The 19,358-nt window shown below is 44.7% G+C and overlaps 1 protein-coding gene across 2 annotated transcripts in view; it reads right to left on the bottom strand.

Annotated features, from left to right (window-relative positions):
• Positions 1-19,358, bottom strand: part of LOC138491587 (guanylate cyclase soluble subunit beta-2-like) — a 707,294-nt gene that overhangs the window by 563,038 nt on the left and 124,898 nt on the right. The gene's annotated exons all lie outside the window — the stretch shown is intronic.

The raw sequence follows: 19,358 nt of genomic DNA, 5'->3' as shown, positions 1-19,358 counted from the left end.
CACCAGAGAGCGCGCCCAGGGAAGCACACAGAGGGTGGATATAGAAAAGCTAACGAGTGACTTAGAGTCGAGGCTTACTGTGGCAAGGGATGAACTCTCAAGAATAAAAGACATATGTGAGCGCACGGCGTGCGCCCCTACACAATCAGGACGCACGTCTAGAGCGTCGAGCGAAAGTAGACAAATTGAGGAAGGATGGAAAAAGGGGGAAATACTGTTCAGAATTGAAGAAGAGCCGACACGAATAATAGAGATAGGAGCAGTAGAAGGGAGCATTGGTGATGTATCACGAGAGAGAGGGATCAGAGAGGACTTGTTATGTGATGTCAGAGGAGGGTTGGATGAGAGTGATAGGTTGAGTATGGCAGTGGGAGGGGAAAGCGAGGAAGTGGACGGTGCATGTTCGCTAGGGACTATAGACGACGAATGGATGGGACGACTAAAAAATAGGGTGGGGAAGATGGCGTCATTGGAGTCAGCAGCGACTAAGGAAAGGGAGGGTGCAACCGCAAAAGGGAAGTTACAACTTCCATTGATACACAGAGGGGGAGGGAGACCAAACTATATACCATGGGCTCAGATGGATAAGGCTAATTTAATGAAATTATTGCCCCAACTGTCAGGAGGGGCGAGCAAGTGGATATATGCATTTGAGAAACATACCGCCGGCATACCGTTGGCAGTAGGCGATGTGAAAAGCCTACTAGTAACCGCAGTAGGAGATCAAGCGGACAGAGTATGGGCTAAGGCTGGTTTCCCGGCCGTGACGTTGGACTGTGATCGCCATGATGGGGCTTCCTTTAATACGGTACGAGCAAGGGTGTGGGACGCACTGCGGGAGACATTCCCAGATACCCCCGATTTACAGTCAGTAATGCAATGTACAATGAATGACGGGGAGGATGCTATGGATTACATTCTCCGGGTGCAGGAGATGTGGAGAGCGGAAACGGGCACGCCCTGGCACCAATCCACATCTCTATTTTATTTTATCATTAAGAGAGGGCTCCCAAAAGAGGTGCAGAAGGCACTCGATAAAATAGCGGGCGTTGAGGCAAAGGGGTGGCCAGAGATCCAAAGCATAATAGTGCACCATTGCAAAAGGATCAAAGAGAGAGAGAGGGAAGTAGCACAGAAAAGGTTGGCAGACGAGGCGAAGTTGGTACAATCAAAACTGGTGAAGGTTGCAGCAGCGGTAGCAGGGCTCCCACTCATGAGGGAGGGAGACGAAGGAGAGGAGGGGCAAATAGCAATACAAGGAAGAATAGCAGCAAATTGGGCAGGACAAGGACAACGACAGTGGACTGAGCAGGAGCAGAACGGAGGTCCAACGTGGCAAGAGTGGGCCCCAAGAGGGGGAAGAGGTGGGTACAGGGGCCGAAGAGGAGGACAAGGGTATGGAGGAATGGGAGGAAATGGGTGGCAGGGTCCCAGAGGTCCACAGGGGAGCTGCTGGAATTGTGGGAGATGGGGGCACTACTCAAGAGAGTGCAAGAGCAGACAAAACAACGGGTTCCAGGAGACAGAACAGTACGGTCACCCCCACCCAGGAAGCCCCTACGGCCTCCCCATGGGACAATACCAACAACCAGAAAATGTAGGACAAAGAAGTAACGCACAACTACACGGACATCAGTACAGAACACAAAACCACCCACAGAATAATGACAATATGCAATACACGCCAGGTAACACTTTCGCCACAGTAGCTAACGGAGCGCCTGCTCCCGCACCTTACAGCGGGGTGTCAGTAGTTTCGGGGAACATTTTTGATCAAGGGGGGGCAATGAGACACCCCGCATAGGACAGCCCACAGAGAGCACTTGCGTGTCCAGTACTATCTACGACCCACAATGCATCAGAGGAACCATTGATAGGAGCGCAGATAGGAGACAAGCAGTTCATATTCATGGTGGATTCGGGAGCGGAGAAATCATGCATTAGAGAAGGCCGGTTCCCGTTATCTAATAGAACGTTAGAGACGCAGGGGTTCTCTGGGGCTGTAATTGAAGTTCCTTGCACAGAGGCATTGGATGTGACAGTGGGGGGTAGAACAGTGAAAGCACCCTTACTGTACTATGAACACTCTCCCATTAATTTGCTGGGGAGAGATCTCTTAAGCAAACTAAATATGACAATATCATTCACAGGGAGCGGTATCGTATGTTCGACGCCAGGCATATGCCCCCTCCGCATATTAGCAGTAATACACGGCCACACAATCATGCAAGAGATCAGAGGGTTACCAAGAAACGAGGAGATGTTTGTTGAAGGCATGAGAACATTGGCTCTCATAGTACCAGAACTAAAAAGGATGGATTGGAGGATTCCAGCCGAATTCCTCTTCCGCCCCATAGCAAGCCCCGACACTGCTCCCGGGTCAGTGCTATCGTTGGATTTACACGCAGTACACGTGTCAGCAAACAGAATATGTGTGATTGGCGTTGACATGGAAGGATGTGAGTGGCGGACAGTACTGTGTACAAATGCAAATATCCCACTGAGGGAGCTCTCGGACGAGGAGCTATTTTCTGACACTGAGACAGATGGCGAAATAGTAATGGAACTAGCAATGCCGTGCGACATTGTAGTTACAGCCAGAAAAACTCAAGTTGAATTAATGGCAGTAGTAGGAGCACCACATGCATTTTTTGATGACGACATGGGGTTAGTACCTACTAACATATGGACAAATGGCCCCCATGATGTGGGGTTATTACATGGGGTTCAGCCTGTGGTAATAAAACTGAAACCGGGAGCAATTCTACCCCGGGTAAAACAATATCCATTGTCACGCGAAGCAGAAGAAGGGATCAGAGAGACACTAGATGTACTGCTAGCACAAGGAATAATAGTGCCCTCAAACTCCCCATGCAACACATGCATTTACCCGATTAAAAAGGCGAAGGGAGGTTCATGGAGGATGATACAGGATTTACGCCCACTCAATGATGTGATTCAGAAGGAGTTCCCTTTAGTCCCGAACCCGGCGACAATACTGTGCAACATTCCGAAAACGGCATCCCACTTCACAGTTATTGACTTAAAAAATGCATTTTTTTCGATTCCCCTAGCAGAAGAGAGCAGGTACTTAACAGCGTTTACACTAGGGGGGAGGAGGTTCGAACACTGCAGACTACCACAAGGATATTGCGAGAGCCCAAGCATATTCAACAGGGTACTACATGAAGATCTGGGGAATTTGTCTGTAGAAAGCACAGTGATTCAGTACGTTGATGATTTATTGATTTGTGCACAAACTGAGGAAGAGTGCAGAAAGGACTCAATAACACTCCTGACATTATTGGCCAATAAAGGGTACAAGGTGGACAAGGGGAAGTTACAATACTGTCTGACAGAGGTCCTATACTTGGGACAGCTGATATCAAAGGATGGCAAGCGGATCATACCAGACAGGGCACAGGCGATTAGAGCAGTTGGGGAGCCCAAAACAGTAAAAGAGATGCAGAAATTTCTGGGTATGTGCAACTATTGCCGAGCATGGATATTGGATTATGCAGCATACACAAGGCCCTTGTTACAGGCACTAAAAGAGGCACAGCAGGAAAACAAACACATAGAATGGACAGAAGAGATGAACACAGCATTTAACTCACTAAAAGAGCTGATATCAAGCGCTCCAGTACTAGCAAATCCAGATTATGGGCGCGAATTCTTCTTATTCTCACACTGCAAAGGAACACTGATGACAGCAGTACTGACACAAAAGACATCGTTAGGGCACAAACCACTGGCTTACTATAGTGGCACCCTAGACGCAGTAATGCAAGGTCATTTCGCGTGCGAGCAATCCCTAGCTGCAGCCGCGTTCGCGATTGAGAAAAGTGCCACGATAGTGATGGGCTGTCCTGTGACACTGTTTGTGGAACACTCACTCTTTGCAATATTAGAGCGATCAAAGAGCACATTGACGACACAGCGCGCCACAGCATATGAAATAATACTGTCCAGCGCAAACATCCACATAGTAAGATGTAAAACAGTGAACCCGGCCACATTCATCACAGAGGCGTGCACCGTAGAGGACATGCAGAATCACAACTGCGCTACGTACACAGGTGACGAAGGTCAGGATCAAGTGATTTTTGAGAATGCCCTGAACGAGGGAGAGGTGTATTTCGTGGACGGGTCAGCATCAATAGACATGGAGACAGGAGAGAAACATGTGGGTATGGCAGTTGTACGATTAGAGGAAGATGAATACGAGACACTAGTGCAACACCGCCTCCCATCACACTATTCAGCCCAAGCAGCAGAACTAATAGCGCTAATAGAAGCATTGCATGCCGCCAAGGGGTGCGCAGTGACAATATATACCGACTCAGCATACATGACAACAACAGTACACGGCGGGTTGGCACGGTGGGGGCGGAGAGGGTTTCGACGAGCAGATGGAACACCAGTTCAGCATGCAGAATTATTGAAAGAACTGATTGAGGCCCTGCAAGACCCCACGGCAGTGGCCATCGTAAAATGCCAAGCCCACACCACAAATACTGATTTTATATCTTTGGGGAACGCGGCAGCAGACGCCGCTGCCAAAGAAGCTTCGTATTTACAGAAAGGTGTAGTAGGAGAGTACATGTTGCACCACACAGCAAGCCAAGAGGTCCCCACAGGATACAACATGATGCCCACACAGGAAATAATAGAGCTGCAAGAGGGAGCTAGTGCAGAAGAAAAATTGCTGTGGACTAAAAGGGGATGCAGCAAATCGCCGACTGATTTATTGTGGCGACAAAAAAGTTCAGGAAAAGCGGTAATGCCAGTTACATTGTTAGAAATAGCATTTCAACAACTACACTTTCCCGCACATAATGCAAAGCAACACATAATGGCGGACATACAAGAAGATTGGTTTGCACCTTGCCTCCATGAACACATCACAAGGCTGACTTTAGAATGCATGACATGTCAGATTTACAACTCAGGTATGACATTGCGCACACTGAGAGGAACGATACCAAAACCAACTGGCCCATTCAGAGAGCTCCACATTGATTATGTAGACATGGGAGAAAGATGTAACGGGGCTCGCTACATGATTGTGGTTGTATGTCCATTTTCGAGGTGGGTGGAGGCAGGCCCCTGTGCGCGCCCTGATGCGAAGGGCGCCGCGAAGTTCCTAGTGCGGGAAGTGTTCCCGCGCTGGGGGATTTGCGAAGTTATTCGCTCAGACAACGGCACGCATTTTGTTAATGAACTATTCAAGGAAGTGACTACCCTATTGGGAATAAAGCACAAATTATGTTCGATTTATCATCCTCAAAGTAATGGCGTAGTGGAAAAGATGAACGGTCTGTTAAAAAGCAGATTGTCAAAACTGTGTTTTTCCCTTGAAAAGACCTGGATGTACTGCCTGCCTTTGGCCCTGTTTGAGTTACGAAATCAACCAAGTAAAGACCACCATTTGTCCCCGCATGAGATCGTCACGGGAAGGAGAATGCACACAGCGCATTCGCCTCTCCGTGAACGTTCTGATGCACACAGAAGTGCAGCGATATTGGGAGAGGAGTTCACAGAGTACTTGAAAAAACTGACACGGGCAGCGCGCGTAATTGCGAAGCAACTAGCCCCCCCCTCTACAAGAGAGGAGGGGAACACAACAGAAACAGAGACACTGCCTGAAAAACCATTACAACTAATGCCTGGTGACCTTATATATGTCAGAAGTTTTGTGCGAAGGTGGAATGCGCCACGTTTCCATGGCCCTTATGAGGTAGTGTTTTGCACACCCACAGCAGTAAAGGTGAAGGGCCTACGATACTGGGTACATTTGACAGACGTACGCAGAGCTCATAGCGCCGTGGAAGGTGAGGTACAGGACGAGGCACAGGCAACTGCGGACAATGAAGTTGTGCAGAATGAATGATGGGAATTTTGTGTGCATTAAGTGATGAACATTGAACGCGACTGGCGCACGACAAGTGTACTGAAATAAATATGTGTATATATATATATATAATTTTTTACAACTTTCGAAGGTTTTTGTGGTTTTTTTTGGTTTTGGAGAAGTTTTTTCCTCTCGACTTTCCTCTTTATATATGAAATAATGTACGGATAGTAATGATTGTAAAGTTACCTTGTCTGTGGACACACCCCCTCCCTCACCCACTCCCATACTTTGCCGAAAAAATGTCACAACGTTATAAATGTTTACATGCTTGTACTTAATGCACTTTTATGTTTCAAACAGGATTTACTATGGCATCGAATGGGCAGCCTGCAACTAATAGATTTGTTAGATTTAGAGAAATGTTAGTAGAAAGATTGACATATTCATACGAATGTGGTTTATCATTGTGTGTTATTGTGTTCTTCATCTCAATATTTTGCCTAGTGACATATTGGGTCATAGCGTTCATCTCTACCGAGATGAACGAGGGGGGAGGGGGGAGTAACACCACCCTTGCCCCTGGCACGAATTCAATTACAAGTATGAATATTAAAGAAGGTGATTTTTTGGTCTGGGATGGATCACGCCTTGTATGGGGTTACTACACTGCACCACCCACTGTTGCCCCGTCACAATCAAGAGATAAAGATATGAAAAATGACACAATGTCCCTACCTGAAATATATAACAGCCCCACTACCCTTCCCGCCCCGATACAAAACAGCGATTTGTTGTTTATTGAGGAAAATGGAAAAGTAATTACGATGACAGAACACAAGTTCCTATATGAAGAATTGGAAAAGGGGGGAGGGAATGAGAAAGGGGGGCCTATTCTTTCACCTATCGAAACTAAAAGATATAGGAGGGGGGAGAGAAGTAGGCGAAGAAGAGAGACAAGCAGGAGGGGGTATGATGAGTATTATGGGTTAGGATTAGACAAGATGGAAGACCCACGACACCCCCACCAAGCAAATAAATGGTATGCAGATATGAGTACAACAGCTAAACAGACAACCAATGAAAGCTGCTATGTCTGTTCGCTCATCCCCCATGCATCAGGTACACCCAAAGTGTTGTTGCCAAGAGAATTGCCCATTGTGGATGCCCAATGTCTCCTTCATCTCACACTGTGTAGAATAAAGAACACCTTTCAAGCACACGATGTCTCTTTCAAAATGATACAGGACAACAAAACGTGCTATTCAAAAGCGTCTGGAGTGGTCTGTCTTAAAGAACCTTTCTTTGCAATACAAGGGACGCTGTTTTCCGAAAACAAATGGAAAGATGAAGAAGTACTGTGCAAAGCGGAAGCACTGAGAGGTGTCCAACCAGACAAGCTGCGGTGGATGGAAAAAACGTGCTTACCAATATGGAAAGAACACATCTCTAAACTAACATGGGTAACAGCGATGGAGAAACCCTTCAAGCTACAAAGTGAAATACAAAACGAACTATGTTTCAAGGGAGAAGGAAAAGTGGCAATGGGAACGAATAAAAACTGTAACAAAACTCTCACCATCCCAGACATGAAAAAAGGAACAGCAGCACTAATGGACACATACTGGGTATGCGGGAATCAGGCTTACTTGCACCTTCCCCAGGCATGGAGTGGCAGCTGCTCAATGGCCACTTTGCATTCGGCCCTTATGGTGATTCCAGAAAGTCACGTCGACGAAAATAAAAGAACGCAAGGAAACATGAACAAGGATGCGACATCTCCCACTGCAGAAGCGCACCTCTATGTCCTGTCCTCCGGAGGGAAAGAAGAGGAGCTATCACGGAACAAGCGAGCATCAAACTACATATCACAAGCATCATCCGATTTATTGGCACAGATCCCAGACAGGTATCGCCTGTTCAGCTCCGTGGAAACATTTTTTGCCTCACTAGTTTCAAGTGTCCAAGCAAGAGCAAATGCAAAATGGCTCCAAATCACACGGTGGGAACTGATTCAGCTGGCCAATGACACTGAAGAAGGGTTCAACATAATAAAGGTGGAACTACGAGCTCTGCGACTAATGACCATGCAGAACAGGTATGTTCTGGACCTGCTAACAGCAATCGATGGAGGTGTTTGCCGAAAAATAGGAAGTGCGTGCTGCACGTTCGTACCTTCTGAAGACGCAGAAAATGGGTCCCTGTCCCACGTCATTGAAGCAGTACGTAACCTGGGAGAGAAGATGAAGCTGGAAGGTGGGGCTAAAGATAGCTCATGGTTCGACAATATCTTCTCCTGGGTTCCCTCATGGCTTGGAATGGCAATGAAGTTCTTGATACCAGTTGTGGTGGTCCTCCTCGTGGCGTTCTGCCTGTGCCAGGTGGGCCTCCGATGTTGTGCTAACGCAGTCCCTAACGGTGCAATGATGATGGTGACAATGGGCAACTCTGGTGGTACAATTAAGGCGACACAAGAAGTACATGTACAGACAGGAACAGATAACACTCCCAGATACCAGTTAGTGCCTATGTGCCGTGATAAGTACATAGTAGATAAACTATGGCACACCACTATCAAAGAACCTCGAGATGTGGAACTGGAATGGTATGAGGAGGTCTGGGTAGACTTGGAAGAAACTGGTGACTGTATATATTTAACATGTACCCCAGATGAGTATGCTAGAAGAGGTGAGAGCTTGAGAGGGGTATGCAGAGCCTGGATGCCTAGAAAAGGAACACCTGCATGGGATGACGCAGTGATAGAGGAGCAAGAATGTAGAAGATTAGAAGAGCTAAAGAATTCGTTACTTTAGTAACGAAAGGGGGGAAATGTAGGGGAGGACTGGCCGCGAGGCCCTCCTCACCTGCAGCCTTCTCCCCAGGTGAGGACCATGACTCGGTGGCCGTCCCCTCATGCCACCCGGGCCCAGGTGGAGGAGGGGTCACCCGCCGACGACATTGCCCACACATATCCGTTCCCTGCATATACCAAAATTCAGTTAGGCCTAGAAGCCATCTTGTTTAGCAAACATGGCGTGAGTTCAGCACACTGTAACGAGGCCCCCACCTTTGGAGGGCCTTTCATGCATCTCCGCCGCCGCAGTAACCCTGGTAGATCCGCTGCGAGCGCGTTCCCATGAGAAAGTCGGGTATGAGCTAACCCGAGATGCTAACACTGTAACATTTTATCGTTCACAATGTAATATTGCACCCCGCATGACCTGGTCCGCGAGGCCGGGGTGACGGGAAAAAAGCTGAAGCATCACTATCTGAAGAAAGTAGAAAATAATTCAAGTATTGGTATTAACGAACTACCTCTGTGTAAACAGATCCTGTAAACTGTGAATAAACCATAAAGATGTAACGTTACATGACACCACCCCAGGTCTGGACTAGTGCTGCTATAACCACAGAGAAAGATGTCGACCCAATGTATAGCCTTTATCTGTATAAGTGTTCTTACAATTTTATGTAGAAACCTGAACTCATATATGTTTTCTTAATCACCTAAAGCAGCGAGCATCAATTTCTGTAGGCCATAACCTAGAACTACCTCGTGTAACGCCTAATGTACATAAAATAATCACACCATGTAGTAAATATAATGTTAGGTAACGAAAAGGTACTCGGACCGACTGTATTAAAGAAATGTGTAACGAAATTGAAATATATATATATGTGTGTTTAAATAACATCAAAATAAGGCGGAACATTATAAAAGTTCTGCATTCAAGAGTTAGCAACGCACGAGGAAAAAACCTTTGTGAATATATGCAAGGCCATTCTCCCTCCCACCCTACCAAGCCTGCCAGATAAAGAAGCTAAGGCCTGTGCCGCACTCCCTCACCTCCCCCAACCAAGCTGGAGCCGCTTCAGAGAGTCAGAGGCCCCGGTACCGCACCCAAGGCCACAGCCCGCCACCTGTGTTATTTACAGCACGGTAATAAACCCACGTTTGAATCCACTGATCTACCAGCACCCTCTCGTAAATTCCACAACCCTCCCCCTAGACCACCCCAAGAATCATGACCCCGTGCAAAGATGACCCCCATCACTGGGACAAGACACAGAGACCCCTTTATATAATAACTTCTAACGCGGCAGACAGACATGTATCATTCGGCTCAGGCCCCAGAGCCCAGCCCCTCGACCTAAAATACCGGTCGATAGGACACAGGTAAATCTCACCCCAACCGACAACCACCGGACCTCTCACGAGGTGCATTCCTCATGTGTTGCGTTTATTTTATAAGACAAACTGCTGAGCGATTTATTGATGAACTTAGATGTCGTTTCTTGAATAACTGCAGTGTGCATGGCCTAGGGCAAACGAGTCAGGAAAGGTATTCATCTTTGTCACAGGCTGCCCCAGCATACCAACACCGCTCGGATGACCTCAAGCTGGCCTGCCAGGCCCAACCCAACCCACGAGGCTGACCAGTGACGTCCTCACGCCAAGACCAACCACGCTGCAGCAACACCTATAGTTAGTCGACGCCACCCAATCCCAATTAACTTGTGCCCCCTATAGTGTGTAGGTTCTGATGACGTTTTTTGTATTAGAAATACGCCTGTCTTTGCTATTGTCAGACAGAGCGCTCTCGGAGGTTGCAGAGTTCTTTGCATGCCCTATTCTTTGGATAAACTCCCACTTACGCTCACCCGCACTCTGTCTTGGTCTTATTCCCACTACGGGAGAGTCCCTTATTGTCTCTCATTGCGGGGAGGATCGTGCTGAAATTGGGGGCGCTTCCTTTCACTATTCTCCTTCTCTGCCCAGTCTACTATGACCACTATTCCTCCTCTAATACTACGATTACTCCTCTTACCCTACTGCTCCTTTCACACAACTACCACTCTTACTCTCACTACTGCTCCTTCTCTCCTCCTGCCACTTATACTAATTTCCTCTTGCTACTATCACTGCTCCCCTCTCACTACTACCATATTCTCCTCTCATCACTACCATTACTCTCCTCCAACTACTATCAATACTCAGTTCTCACTACTACCACCACTCATCTCTCACTACTACCACTATGTGACTTCCACTGCTACTCCTCTCCTCCTCCCCTTACTACCACTCTTTTCCCACTACTACTTCTACTCTCCTCCCCCTCCACTACACAAACACCCTCCTTTCACCAAATAATATTCACTTTACATTCACTCCTTACACTAACTTCTATCTACCTATCACACAAATAGGCATACTCACTCTGCAGTACCCTTGTACTCACTAAACCACTACCTCACCTTTTTGTAGTAAATACCTCCACACTCTGCTAGTCCTTCTTTCCCTCTGGTGCTCTCGTGGTACATCTCCACTCCACTGCTGACCTCACCTGGATAACCCACACACCCTGTTTGCTGCTTCTTCTTCAAATATCCTAAATATCCCTCATTTTCTACAGAATGGCTTTCTTTCCCTGATGAATCCTGGCTACTCTCCCTACTCCTGGAGCGGTATGTGTCAGTAAGGTTTATGAAAAGGGGCTTCAGCCCCGTGTTCCAGCTCCACCGATGTTTGTTGACCACCGGAGGTGTTGCTGGCCCTTGGTAAAGGTTTGTGGTTAGGCAAACCTTCTCCCGGCAGATTCAGGTACGTTTTTTGATCAGGTCTTGTTGGTTTAGTGAGTATCCTCCTCTAAGCAGACCCCTGCTTGCATTTCTGTGCATGGCCATTTTTTCTCAGTGGCAGCCATTCCGGTCAGTTCTCCCCGGCATCCCTCTCTCAGTGTGCCTATTGCATAGGTCAGGTGCTTTTCCCTGGCATCTCTTTCTGGCCTGCCACGCTGGCAGAAGTCCTACCCCTGTAGTTCTCTCTCATGGTACTTCTCCCATGATGATTCCGTTCTGCCTCCTCTAGGTGTGAGAATCGCCGAAAAGCACTGCAATTCTTCAACAGCTGTTGTTGGTTTTCTCGCCCCATCTATCCTCTGGTCAGAATGCATTGCTGATGGTCTGCCAAAACCAGAAAACTACTCGCGAATATTTTGTGAAGAATGCATGGTTGGAGACATGTGCCTACAAAGATACCTGCTGCCACAAGGGACTGTGGGATTAAGCCTAGAGCTGCATGAGTTTGAAACAGGTCCCCCACTACACCCTTTGACAAGGCCAGGAAAATTCAAATGATTGATATTTGTCAACATTTAAATTGAATTTTTGTGACGGTCTCCACCATGCCAACTACAGTGGAACTCGTTTTATTTAATCTAAGTTTCGTTGGTTGTTTTTTATAAACATTTTTTAAATATATTTTCTCCAATATTTCGCATTGGAGCCAACATTACTGAATTTCCTAAATTATATTTCCGAGGGTTACCCCTTATTAAATTTGCTTTGCAGATGATTCTAATTACTTCAGTTACATTTCACACAACATCTGGGTTAGGAGTTTCAAAGTAGTCCCAAATCCAAGATCTTAAATTGCTATATGGAAATTGTTCTAGAGGCATATTTTCGTGATGTTTTTTGGTTTTGCTAAAAGCACCACTTGAAATGCTTTCATTACCATCCAAACTAGGGACATTTTGTTGTGGTATTTCTTTGTGTCAATGGTGCTGAAGTCCGGGCTCAGTCTTCAGCACAAACGATTCAGGTCAAGAGAAATGGATTCCTGCAAAATGTTTTTAGGGCAACCAAGAGTACCTCAATCTACCTGCTCCATCAAGATTGGACTACATAACTGATTTTATAAGACTAAAACGTTTGTTATTCTGGGTAAGATTATGGTCCCATCAGAGCATCATCTAACACATGAGATCATACAAGATATAAAACTCTCCAATACCTGTAGGAATATCGGTATTTGGTCTTTCCATCTAATGCCATTGCATCTAATGCCATTCTATCAACATTTTTCCATCTAAAAAATGTCCATCCAATGCATATTTTTGGGGGGTAAAGGGTTAATTTTTGTTTAGGTGCATTATAAAGGGTGAAAAACGGGTGTTGAGGGGGACTCCCCTCCCAAAAAAAAGAAAGAAAATGCATTAGATGCAAAGTTTTTAGATGGAAAAATTTTGATGGAATTGCATTAGATACAATGCCATTAGATGGAAAGACCATAAACCGGAATATCACCTGGCTGAATTTTTTTGGAAAAAGTGTTTGCAAGTATTGATTTATTAGGGCTTTATGCTGCTCCGGCAAACACGTGTCTGGGGTTGCTGTTGGTACTCTTGTTCAGAGGAGAACTGCCTAGCATTTCAGTGCTGAATTGCCCTTGTGGGTCAGACAAAGACTGATATGCAAATTACTATTTCTCCTCCCCAGCAACCCCAGACACATGTTTCGTCCTAGTCGGACCTCATCAGTGAGGTGAAGCTGTGCATCTATAAGCAGTGAGCAAGGGGTCCCAAAACTGAATTAACCTGGGTAACTTAGGGTGACACCCAAAGTTCCTAAAATGCATAAAAAGGTCTGGGAGCCCCTCTGCCGAGAATGAACATGGCCAAATAACCTGTTCTATGGGAAGGTGCCCACTCAGGATGGTCTACAACAACGTTTTAGTTCACTATACCTTTCACAGAGGAGAAATAACCATTTGCATATCAGTCTTTGTCCCACCGCCAAGGGCAGTTCAGCACCAAAATGCTAGGCAATTCTACTCTGAACAAGAGCACCAACAGCTACCCCAGAAACGTGTTTTGGCATAGTTTGGTCTCATCAGTTAGGTGAAGCTGTGCGTCTCTAAGCACAGTGAGCAAGATGTCCACGTCTGGATTACCCTGGGAAACTTAGGGTAACACCAAAGGTCCTAAAACTACATAAAAAGTTCTGGGAACCCCTCTACCGAGAACAAACATGGCCAAATAACCTGTTCTATGGGAAGGTGCCCACTCAGGAGGGTCTTAAACCACGTTTTAGCTCACTGTGCCTTTCACAGAGAAGAAATATCCATTTCATTATGATCCCAAGCAGAGCATCATCTAACACATGAGATCATACAAGATCTAAAACTCTCTGATACCTGTAGGAATATCACCTGTCTGAATTCTTTGGAAAAAGCATTTGTGAGTATTGATTTGTTAGGGCTTTATGCTGCTCCCGCAAATGCTTCCAAAGCTGATGTTACATTGGTGCAACAAAATATATGGAGCATAGAAGGAACGCACATGGCTGTCTCGAGTTAAAAAATAATTCAGTCCTCAGGTATCATGACCACAGATGTGGTGGACTCAATGCATATTACATGCACTGGTTTCATTGTAAAAGAATGAGGTCTGTCTTGCTACACCTGAGGACAAGTCGTTTACAGTTGTTAGTTAAGGGAAAGGATGGCTTAATCTAATATCCGCTGTCCATACAATGTATCATTATTCCCAGTGCTGGTTCATTTTTTGTTTTCCTTTCCAGCATTTTATAAACTAAGGTCAAGATTTGTATACCAATTTTAAGACAAATTGCTCTACAATAAAAGAAGGTAGTTTTATATTATCACTGCCATCGAAAGATGGTCTATGAATGATGGTCTAGAAGCCGCAATACAGCTGATTGCCGAATATGTGTCTGAATGATTGCAGTTGTACAAACCCTTACTTTTATATTTATAATTATAACTGAATGTGGTGTGTTCATTTTATCATGTTATATATTTATTCTATTTGTATATTTGTATGTTTTCTTTTATGAATCTTTGCTCTTTTCGAAATAAAGATTAATTCATTCAACACTAAGCAACATTATGTGCTCTAAAGAAAGCACTTAAAAAGAAAAGATTGCCGGTTGTGCCACCAAAATCCATGGAACTTTACAGTTATGTTTAATAAGCAGGAAACATGTAATGTGCAGAATTTCTGGGTTAATGGCTTATGTATTGGCACAATTTGGCACATTAAGCAACATTAAGCATTATTTATTCTACCTCCTGACAGCACTGTGTTAGCTAGGTTCATGTTTTATAAATAACTTTAAAAACATTACATTCATTGGCTCACATAAACACTGTGAGTGCTCTGGGTGCTTTCCCCTATGTCTGGGTTGCTGTGATGCAACTCAGTGCCCAAAACAGAAATGTGTTTTTTTAACATGAAATTAAGCTGAAAATTTAAAATCTGCATTGCAGGTAAAGGGCCCTTCAAGTCACTTCTCTGCAATGTACAGTATTCACCAGACCGGGCTCCAGCGGGGGGCGCAGGGGGCCTGGCCCCCCAGAGCCAGCCTCTGCCCCTCCCCTAGAAAGGAGGCCATGTGGGTGGTGTTATACACACTGGTAACCAAGGGAGTGGGGGGTGGATGTCACTCTAAATATTCAGCAGCAACCTCAGAGACATCATTCTGAGTGGCTGAATTGCAGGAGGCCTGGCCAGGATTTGTTTTCATGCCCTAGACAATGATTTATGCCCCACAGCCATGATGTAGCGCACTTATTCAAGCAGGCTGCCTACAACTATTATAGTGTTTTTCACATCATGCTTAATAAAATGGTTAACTATATCAAACAATAAATGACAGGTAAAAATGCTTGAACACAGATTTCTGCAGAAGGTGCGTCAAGTGACAGGGGGCCCTTACAAATTACATTCAAAGTATATATTCTGCTGCATTAAGGAGTTGAGTATAAGTAAAAAGATAAGGTTTGTAGTAAAACACATTTACTTCTGGCGAGGAGAGTGTAGTAAAATCAAAAAGTGATAGATGCAATGCTTTGAATTAAACATTACCACTACTATTGCTCTGTGCAACATTCAATGTCATAATTGTGTAGTATGCCTGTGTGATTAGAGAAGGGTACAAGCCATTAGCAAATTACTTTTGGTGCCGCCACCAAAAGGTACAGTTGAATCTCAATTGCTAAGCCGTGTTCCTTCTGCATTGGAACACAAGCAACCAAATGAATTCTTTGGCCTGTGGTCTAGCAGTTTTGGAAGGGCTTCTGACATTAGTGACAGGGCCAAGACTGATATGCAAACAATGGTATAGAAGGCTGGCCAGAGCAATGACGGGGGTCCAGAGACTTGTTACCCATTAGGTACAACCAGAACGCATGCTGTGGAACACAGATAGGATGACAATAAAATATGAGGAGAAACGCACATCTTAGGGTGTGTCTGGTCCTTTACCCACCTAATGCTAGCCATGGCTATGTTAATGCCTCACCACCAAACTCTAACCTTTCTAGAACTATTTGAGCAAGCTCTGTCACAAAGTAACACCAAACCTGTTGCTGTATAGGGCCTGCCAGTGTTATATCTAAGCATTCTTTTGAGTGTTTAATTACCTCTGTAAAAGACCTCCTCCTGCTGTAGTAAATTCTCTTATTGTGTGCCCTTAGCCAGTTGATTTTATAAGCAATATTTTTGTCAATGCCTCTGTGACTTACACTGAAATCATGTCTTAAACAAGCAATCACAAATCCAGCGGTTTTGGCATGCATCTAGGTATTAGTAGACTTGTTCCATGCCATCATATGCCCAGTAACTGACACCGTTTTCCAGCTTTTCCCATTTTATGGCCAGGTGGTACCGTTATGGCAGTTTCTGGAAAATGCCTACCCGTGCCTAATCAAAAGCCCAAGCGGTTGGCTAGGCCAATGTATGCTGCCTTGAGTTTGTCTCCCTAAGTGAATGTGTATATGCCAAGATGTGGGTGGCTTGCTTGCTATGCCTAGGGAATCAAGCTGCACCTCACTGAGATGGTCCAACAAGGCCCTACCTGAAAATGATAAGGCTAGGCTGGCAAGTATTGACCAGTTTCAGATCTTCTTATGCATACTTACCAGTGGGGCTCCGAGCTAAATAGAATGTACCTTTGTTTGGAAGCCTAGTCTACTCTGCCAGAATGTTTCATGATTCAAACTGATAAGTACTGACTTGATAACCTCATTCTGTTTGAGTAACTTTACAGATTTGTATGCAAACAGAATATCTCATGTGTGTTGTGGGATTTGTTTGGAAAGTATGCTGTAAATCCTGGGTGCTGGGTGTTTAGGCAGTGCCAGAAATGAAACATGAACACCCGTAAAATAACATTAAAAAAGAGCGTTTTCTATAATATTACGGGCAAAGAATAAAAGGTGTGCATCTTTTATAACTAAAAGTATTTAAAATGTTTCTAAAGAGTGCAATCAGAGGTGGATTTAACATTTGGACAAGGGAAAAATGCCAATCCCCCCACCCCCCTGCTCTACTCTCTCCCCTCAAATACAAACATCCAGGGCTGAACAGGCCCTACCAGTGAGATCTTATCTTTTTAACGTGTCTCTTTGGTAGATTATTTACTACTGGAAGTGATTAGAGAAGATAAAACGTAAAAAGGCAGGGGCCATTGCTGTGGCACTTTAAAAAAAAATATATAGGGTTTTAAGAAGATATTTAAGTGTGATTGTTGGGTGATTAGTAATTAAGGGGATACAGAACAAGCTGTGTGAAACAATAACCTTGGCATGCATTTCATTTGACTTTGTGTCTGTATGAGATTGTTTGTAAGTTCTCATTAATTGCTATTAATTGGCGCTTGTAGGCTTCCATTCAGGATGGGGAAAATAAAGCTACAGTCATAGGGGATCATTTTCCAGGTCAAGCAGAGTGGAAGAAGTGGCGCTAAATGCATTTAGCTCCACCTTTTATAAGCTGCAGGATTTTGTATGATTTGGCAGGCGAAGTTGGAGAGCAGATCGGACTTACCAAGGTCCCCCTGCCAAATCCGATTGATATTCCATCAGCATGTATTTCTACATTGGCGGAAAACCAATGGATTCCTATGGGATCTGCCTGACTTTTACACCTGGTAAAAGCAGGCAGAGTCCAAAGGAATACAATGTGGATGGCTCCCACAATCGTTAATTGTGGTAATGATTTACACTTTTCCAGACACGTATTCATAAAGAGCAAAGGCAATTTTCGCCTGTGTTTTACTCTTTACGTTTCCAGTACTTGGTGGAAACAATTGAAATGAATGAATGGCCCCTTTTTCAAAAAAGTGCAAACAGGAGAATTCCGCTTTGTGCAATTTAGGATTCAAAACAAAATGCCCCCCTTAATCTTTTCATCAACATGTTTCTACAATAATGAATACATTGTCAGGTTGGTTTATAATGTGACTTGTGAATTTTTAAAGTAATCTGTATAACACTTAGTATTATTTTAGGTATTCAAAGCCAAACCCCAACACATATGTGTGCCAATTTGAGCTTGGAAGATGTGTGGACAAGCATCTACATTTGAGACTAGGCTCAAATTACGGCTTTACCACTTGACCAAAATGTGTGATCCTTGGCATATTTTTTTAATTCCCTATGCCTTACCTGTTACAATTAGGTGCTCCTAAAAGTGATTCAGTTCGCATTATAAGCTATTCCAAAAAGCCTCACTCATGGTTTAATAGATGGGCAGCCCAGGCATAAGAGCACACACATCTAACTTTGAAAATATCCGTACCACATTTATTGTGTCATTTAATAGCAAATCAAAGTAAACACATCAAACAAAGAGTCATCATGGATAGTTGAATATTATAATGTATGTATGTAAACAGTATGTACCAGACAATGATGTACAGGGGCACGCCCCACCTGGAGCGATACCAGGAGGCCGGAAACCCCTCAACCAGCACTGTCTGCCTCCTGATGCAGCCCTTACAGCCCTAGCACTCTCTTGCACTATCAGATCAATTAAAATGTGCTGCAAAAATGGAAAAAAAAAACTTTTTTTGTTTAAAATTTAATTTTGGACATGAACCATTGATGGGAGACATTCAGAATGGGACTACTGTAGGGGTTCAGTTGAAAAGGAGGGGGGAGGAGGTTGTGGAATGGGTGGGTGAAGGGAGGATTGTATACATGTGTATGTTCTTGGAGGATATGTTGTTGTGCTCGAAATATTGTTAAGATCAACAAGGCTACCTGTATTGATTGGACATGGTATGTTCTGTTCTTGAAATTAAAAGAAGTTTAAATAAAAAATGTATTTTGTAGGAAACAAAATCTCATATTCCATGCTTCAGTATTCTCGAAGGTGGAGGTGGTCTATCGTTGACAAAGATGGAGGGAGCACAAGCATCTCCTCCTTGGTCTGCTGGGAGTAGCCACAGTGCTCAGGAAGGTATTGTTGGGAGGACATCTGAGATGGTACAAAGACTGGGGGGCCTCGCTGCTCAGCCCTCTCAGAGGAGGAAGAGGAGGCATCACCCTCAATTCTCCCAAGCCAGGCCAGGAAAGGCAAGCTGGGTGCTGGTGTGAATAGGAGGGGGGTAAACGGGAACAGTGGTTAGGGCATCTGAAGGAAGGTGACTGGATGGTGAATGTTGAAGAAGGAGCAGATATAACAGAAAGGGGAGAGCAGATGGGAAGGGAAGATAGTTAGATTGATATTACAACACTATTTTAATTGCTTCTCTTTTGCTATGTACTGTTTTTTTTATAGAGGAGTGCAAATGTATTTTTGCAGATCTGGGATGACATTTTTTGTTGGATCATGGATCTGGGAAATCTGGATCAACACCAGCACTTTGATTAGGGTACTCCTAGACCCACACCCAATGGAATGTGGTCCCCTGA

The sequence above is a fragment of the Ambystoma mexicanum genome, chromosome 10 (assembly GCF_040938575.1).
Source record: "Ambystoma mexicanum isolate Mex_15411 chromosome 10, UKY_AmexF1_1, whole genome shotgun sequence".
NCBI classification, from domain to species: domain Eukaryota; kingdom Metazoa; phylum Chordata; class Amphibia; order Caudata; family Ambystomatidae; genus Ambystoma; species Ambystoma mexicanum.
This window is presented reverse-complemented; position numbering and strand designations above follow the sequence as displayed.